This window comes from Telmatherina bonti, assembly GCF_933228915.1.
Source record: "Telmatherina bonti genome assembly, chromosome: 9".
Lineage (NCBI taxonomy): Eukaryota > Metazoa > Chordata > Actinopteri > Atheriniformes > Telmatherinidae > Telmatherina > Telmatherina bonti.
This window is the reverse complement of record NC_136627.1, coordinates 7,240,698-7,248,354: the sequence shown is the minus strand read 5'-3', so window position 1 is coordinate 7,248,354 and position 7,657 is coordinate 7,240,698.

The window sequence follows — 7,657 nt, the reverse complement described above, 5'->3', positions numbered from 1 at the left end:
AGTAGTATTGGAGTAGTATACCCTTTGCTGTTCTGAGGGAGTATGGATCACTAAGTTGTTTGCTATGAACTAAAGTTTTCTAGCATTAAGGGGTTGATTTTCAGCAAGGAAACAAATGCTGTTACTTTCTGTCCCTCCGAGACATTTATGTTCCATGTTGAACTCAACCAGGGCTGTACATTCACAGAAAATCTTTTTTTTGGCAAAATTTTGGGCGAAAATTTCCATTTGCATCCATGGTGAACTGGAAGGTTTTGGAATGTTATCAGGACACATTAGCATCTTGTATTTTTAGATTATATCTAAGTGATTTTATAGAAGTGGGATCTTTTGCATTGACAGAGGTGAGATTTGGCTTGGTGTGAAGCAATGGATATGTAAATGAGGGTTACTTTCCAAACTTCTGGTGGCATTCTTTTATGGTAAGAGGGTTCTGACTCTATGGTAGTTGCTGCAGAATATAGGTCACCAGAATTCATGTGCAGACACAACAGGGATAGGTAGACAAGTCAGCAGAAGAGTGGCCTCCCAACTTCTGAGGTCCTCCACATACTACACTGCGCAAGTACCACACATCTACTGGCCAGTATGGGGATTGAACCCATGACCATGGTGTTATTAGCACCACACTCTGACCAACTGAGCTAACTGGCCCACTTTTGCACAGATGTAGTAGCTTTGGATTGCTAAAAGTGACACTTATGAATAAGGTGAAATGTTTTTTTTTCCAAATGTAGTTTAGCTGCTTTCAATTCCCAATTAAATCAACTTAAGCCAGTATGTAGCATTTTGATAAAGAATGAATGTGACTCTTGCTATTTTCAGGAGGTAGGCAGACATACTTTCCGGTATTGTATCTGACTCAAAGGAACATTCACTGCATGCATGCAGTGTATCGTCAGGGTCCCTTGTTGTGATTCACTTTAACGTCTGTTCTGACTGGATTGGTGAGATTGGCCAAAGCCTTTTGGCAGGACTGTAGTAACAACATGCTCCCATTTAACAACAGCCATTTGTTGAGTTTCAAACTCCATGCGAACGGTCAAAGTTCCAAACAGAAAATCTTGCAAACAGCTGACCGCGAAGGGACTTGAACCCCTAATCTTCTGATCCGAAGTCCAGCTGCCGAAGAATGGTCCGGGGGATATGTTGAAAATGTTGATGTTGCCGGCCAATCACGTTCAAGAAATGTTGAAAATGTTGAAGATTCTAGCCAATCATCTTCAAGAAATGTTGAAAATGTTGAAGTGTCCGACCAATCACGTTGGAGAAATGTTGAAAGCTGACGGCCAATGACGTCGTGAAAGTTAGGTATCGCAATGTAAAATGTTTAATGATGGTAAAGGTTACGGGAGGTCGAAGGTTAAATCCGTATGTAAATTGGAAGTTCTTGGGAACAGTCGGAGTGAACAAGAATTTACGAGTGAAAGCGGTCTATTTAGCGACATGGTAAGCATTGGCTCATTCATGAAAATACTATATGATGTCAATCAATGTGTAAAAATAAAAAATTTTACGCCGATGTTACTCGACATTGGTTTCACAGTCGTGTCTTTTTTTCCCATTCCCATTTCCCGAGCGAGTCGATGAAAAACGTTTCATATGTGGGATTAACCAAGTTGTTAGCTATTAAAGCTAAGATAACTTTGGTCTCTAAAATATTATTTACGTGCTTATTACACCGAGGTTATGTTAGACGTGGCTTTGTTTTCAGTCATGTCCTATTTATTCTCTCCCTCGGCTTCTTAAGACATTTAAAATAAAAATCACGTCATGGGGATTAACCATCATCATATATGGTCGTCGGCATAAACTACCGCGTTTAAAAAAAGTGGGAAAATAGGGGTCATTTTATAATCAGTACTGTCCTGTATTCGGGTCAGTATGTTAGTCCTGCTGGGTAACCATGCCAAGCTAACTTTTGTCTATGAAGTACTTTAACAAACCCAGCAAAATTTCTCAACATATAGAATATATCAGTACTGGGACCAAACAGGAAGCTGAAGGTCATACAAGATAACAAACTAAAGACCATATTAAAGCCAGTAGTAATAATATATCCACAATCCTCCATATAGGAGCTGCTGATTGACAACTGGCCTGTCTGACAGAGCTTTTTTTTTTTTTTTTTTTAAATCATATTTACTAATAACAGGTCCCAGATATTATTAACCAGGCTTGAGGTGATTGAGTGGTTGGACATATTTTGGAGTATTTTACCTAATCATTACCAGACGTTAGGTCTAGTCATTGAGGACAGTGTCTCATCATAATCATTATGGGTTTTTATTCTTTTAGATTTTGTATAGGCTTGATAAGCTCTTATGTTGTTACCATTTACTTTTAAATCATCTTCAACCAAAGGCATCGAAGTCCCACAAAGCAATGCCCGACACTGTCTGGATGGCACGCCTCAAGAGCTTCACCTTCACAGGATCATGGCCTCAAGGTGAGGGCAACAGGCCAGCACCCAGACAGAAGAAGTGGTACGAGCTGTATCAGAGGGTATGTGTGTCTTTATCAGGTGTTTACTTTTATACTTCATTTGTACTAAATGCAACAGCATAAACCGGATTTTCACACATTAATAAATATTTGATTAAGTAAAAATTCAAAATGGTTTCTGCTACAACACACACAACTGAATGACATGGAGATAAATCTTCAAATGTTCTTTTTAGATTGAGAAATGTCCAATGATGCAGCATGGGCAGACGTCCCTGTTTGGTAGTGTGAGGAGATGTGTGTGTGGATTCCACATCCAGATGGTAGGCGAAAAACACAGTAGTTTTGTAGTATAGTACAAATATGACATCACAAAGTGACCAGTGTTAAACCTACTTTGCCATTAAACAGCAGCCAGCTCCTGCTGTCCAGCCAGCTCCTGCTGTCCAGTCAGCTCCTGCTGTCCAGCCAGCTCCTGCTGTCCAGCCAGCTCCTGCTGTCCAGGGTGCCCTGATGTCACAGACTTCAGCTGCAGGTGCTGCCCAGTCTGCTGGGCTGACACAAATGAAGGGAGCTGAAGGCCACAAACAGCGACCACCACTGAATTTGTCTATGGTATTTAGTTGTTGTTGCTCCTACATGTACTATCAATAGATTCATCAAATGGCTTGTCTTTATACAGTCTTTTGCTTCTTAACTTTCGGTTTACCAAACCAAGATATGGTGGTTCACTTAGCGCAGCTGCAAAGCCAAACCTTGCCATGGCCAGGAAAGTGACACAGGTAAAGGGGGTTCAAAAGTCAACTGTGTAAAAGTGTGTTGTTAATATATGTGACTTAGACTCTGTTTTATAGAAACAGGTCACAGAACGCCAGGAGACACCTGCTCCTCCAGTCAGCACTGCCATATCAGTGAGTGATTACATTTTCAGCTCGAGCATCTGTAGTTCTAGACTTCATTCAATGTACAGGATTAGAGATTTATCCTGTAGATTTTAATATCTGATTCTTAAACTTCATACAGGCCGTAGGCTCCCAAACAGAGGCACCAGCAGTACCAGCTGAGACACCAGTGGCTGCTCCTGTGTCAGTAAGTGTTCTAGCACTGTGCTTTAAACACGAATACTTTTGCAGCAGTGTATTTTACCAGAACTAAGTATAGTTACACATTGTTTTCCTGCTGCAACTCCTCAGCTTCCCCGTTTGTGGGCAGAAGGCTTTCCACCTGAAGACCATAGGTGGATATCCAAAGCTTTGTTTAGGATGGGGGCGAAGGGCAGACTGGAACTCCAGGACAACCTGAAGCTGTGGTACTACCCACCTCAGCCGAGTCACCTCTACCACCAGGCACCTTCCCCAGACCGCTTTTTTGCCCATCCACTACTTGTTTGGATGCCTTACAAGTTGTGGAAGGTTAAGGTGGTCTGCCCCAATCCTTCTTGTGCTGGGCATCAGCTGACAGGAGCAGGGCTGCACAAGAGGGCACGGCGGGTCCTGGACATAGACCGCATGTACACCATGGTCACTGAGACGCTGACTTGTGCCAGGTGTAAAGCCTCTCATGTGTCCTGGAGCCAGGCTGTCCTCCAACAGCTGGACTTGGCTCACAGGTCAGAATTTCGGGTCATCATGACTCAAAAGTGAGTAGTGTCTTTTTTCTCTTTTTCCATGTTCAAGTCAAAGCTGTACATTCTTACTGATATATTTATCTGTGACCAAGGTATGCCTGTGACGTGAGGGTGATTCGGCTTCTGCGGGAGAGGGGCCTTGGCAACAGCCCAACCCGGGTACTGAAACAGCTGAGGGAGAACCACACAGAGGAGTGGCTCCAACGTGTATCGCGGTACACCACGGAGTGCATGAGCTTCCTCCAGCGCCCTGGATTGCTGCCTGTAAAGTTCCCGGAACCTCCAAAGCCAGATGTTGTGCCCAGCTGCAGGTGGCTTCTGTCCGTCTACAGCCAGGACATCTTGACCAGGCTGGAGGACATCAAGGCGCACATTACATCAACCTTTGGCACCATTCTGAAGATGGACTCCACAAAAAAGGTTGAATCATCTTATTTTCTGCAAAATAGGCTTCAATAAACCACTAGCTGGATTTCTACATGTCTCCATCTTATTGTGTGTCTCTGTTCATGTTTTGTGCTTCAGATCACAAAGAAGCTGGCTGGGACAGCCAAAGGGACAGCTCTCTGGCTCACCTCTGTGGGAAATGAGTATGGCCAGATTTTAATCAGTGTCCTGACTGCTCAGGAGGGAGCTGGTTTAGACAGGATGGCTGGTGACCTGGTGAGGAGGTACCAGCAGGCCAGTGTGGATCCCCCTGTTGTCCTGTATGTGGACTGTGGATGCTGTGCTGAGGCTGCAGAGACAACAAAGCTGGAGGCTAGATTCAGCGGGTGGCCTCAGCTTCTGGTACGGCTGGACATCTGGCATTTTATGCGACGGCTTGCCCTGGGATGCACCACTGATGCCCATCAGCTGTACCCACTCTACATGGCACGCATCTCAGCGTGCATTTTTGAGTGGGATGCAGCTGACTTAGCGCTGTTGCGTGAAGCCAAGGCCCAGCAGCTTCGGAACCAGGGACTGTCATCTGCAGATGTGAACAGACACCTGACCAGGGAGGAGTTGGCTCTCCACTGCAGACGGAGGACACGAGGAGTGGACACCACAGTTAAGCTGCTGGAGGAGCTGTTTGCTTTACTTATGGGCTCCAGTGGCAACGACTCCCTTGGCGTTCCTCTGTTTGATCAGGAGAGGATGGAGCACATCTGGCGGGTCCAGAAGAAGCATGTAAAGTGCATCCAAGATCCACCAGGTGTTGTGCTCTACATTAAAACTGGAGAGCTGACCAAGGGAGGTGTGCGGCTGCCGGTGTTTAGGTGTGCCAGAGGCTCTACTTCCTTGGAGTCTTTTCATCTGCACCTAAACCGCTTCATACCAGGTGTGTGACACTAAAATGTGTATCTTATTATACGCGTGTTTGTTCATTTGATGTGATGTTTATGTCAAAAATGCTTTTGATATTTCATGTTGCATTTCATTGTACTTGTAGGGACCAGTGCCAACAGCCTGAATTTCCAGGTTTACCTGCTGGAAGGTCTGCACAGGTGGAACCAGGACCGGCGCGTTGCTGCCATGGCGACTGAGAAGTCTCCTTTGTGCTGCTACTCTGGTGATCTGCTGCATTCTGTCAACCAGAACTACGAGAAGCTGTTTGGCAGAAAGGTGGCACCAGAGTTCTGTCCACCCTCACGTTACACAGGTAATGACAGAATGACCTGCCAAAGGAAAAGTACAAAGCTGCATCTCTCTGACAGCTCCTCACAGTAAAACTGTGTTGCGAAGGGGGGAAATTTATATTTATATTTAATGTATTTCATGATTCTGATGAGCTGATTGGTTTTTACTCATTCCAGTCTGCATTGTGCTTTATTTATGTTGTTGTGTCTCAGGTGAGCTCATAGGAGTGCAGTATCTGTTCCGGCAGACTGGTCAGGCCCTGCAGGACATGAACCCGGACTCAGAGGAGACTGCCCGCTTGGTGGAGGAGCATGATGTGGCGGCAGATGAGGACGATGAGGGTTTTTCTGACCTCACAGATGACCCCACAGTGCTGGATATAGAGGTTCAGCCTGCTCCCAGCATCTCCTCCACAGCAGCTCCCAGCGCCTCCTCCCCACTGACTCCCAGCACCTCCTCCCTGTTTGCTCCCAGCGCCTCCTCCCCACTGGCTCCTGGCACCTCCTCCCCACTGACTCCCAGCACCTCCTCCCCACTGGCTCCTGGCACCTCCTCCCCACTGGCTCCCAGCATCTCTGAGGCTGGGGACACCTCTGAAGAAACTGTGGTCAGTAACAGTTATTCACTGCTGTTTTCTACATTCTGCATGTTGACGTATATTGAAACTAAAACTGTTAAAATGTTTTAAACTATTTTCTGTTTTCTGCTTAATGATTTTAGCAGGCTGTTGATGACCAGAATGTGCCTGGATACCAGCATGTGGACAGACTTGCTGAGTACTTGGTTGGGCTTCGGGAGCAGACCTCTCTCTATCTCAGCAACCTGCAGGCGGACCAAATTATAGGACTCTGGCAGAACCTGAGCGAAGGGGACAAGCAGCGGGTTGTTTATTCAGCGCGGCACCAAGACAGACTTCTGAGTGGACGCTTCCGAACCCCAAAGAAGCCCTCAAAAACACCAGGTGTGGAGAGCACAATCCGCTGCGTGCTAGGTGCAAGTAGTGCACCTGCACAATGGCCTGACTGCTGCAGGTTGGTGGAGACCATTTTCATCAGACTGTGTGGTCTGCATCCAGCCCCCAAAAGAAAAGGCAAAGGAGCAGAGTCAAGGTGGTCCTTAATTATTAGGGACTACCGTAAAATCAGGGAGCTGGTTGTTGGGAATGCCCGGGTCATGCAGGGAACAGACATGCAGCTTGTGGAGGTCAACCAGAACACTCTGATTCAGTGGCACAATGTCAGACAGAAAAAGCAGGAGCTTTCTGTCCTGCTTCAGGGAACTGGTGTACCCTCAGAGATTGCAGTAGCTGAAGAACCACTGATGGACGCAAGACCGCTGCCTTCTTATCCTGTGCCAGCACAGGATGAACATCAGTACCGGCTGCCAGAGAGTACGGCTGGCCAGGCTAAGCAAAGGCAGGCACCATGCACCATCCTTCCAAAAGGCGGTGTGAAGAGGCAGTTGTCAGTGGCACCAGGTGCTTTCCCAGGCCCAGCAGCCCCTGCAGCCCCAGCACCTGGGATTCCTCACCAGGGCCTCACACAGGCAGGACAACCTGTTTTCTTCTATCAGGTTGTCATGCCTTCAACCATGCAGGCCACAAACCAGCAACCAACAACAAAGAGGCCATACAAGAGGACTGTGCAGGCAAACACCTGCAAGAAGTGTGGCCTCTTTCGCACAGCAGAGACTGGACATAGCCACTACCGTGGGAGGGTCTACTGCCCCCAGTCTAAAAGCCTGACAAAGGAACAGTGGCTGGAGGAGATGAGGAAGGCGCAAATAGATGTATATAGTTTGTAGTTAAGTGTTATAGTAACTTGTGTTGTTTGCTCCTTTTTAATTATATATCTGTTTTTTAAAAACATTTTAAAACCTTTTTATTGTGAACCTTCTGTACAGTTTCAAGTGGACACAACTAGGATGAAACCAGAGGAAGTATCCTCAATACAAGTTAAAGTACTT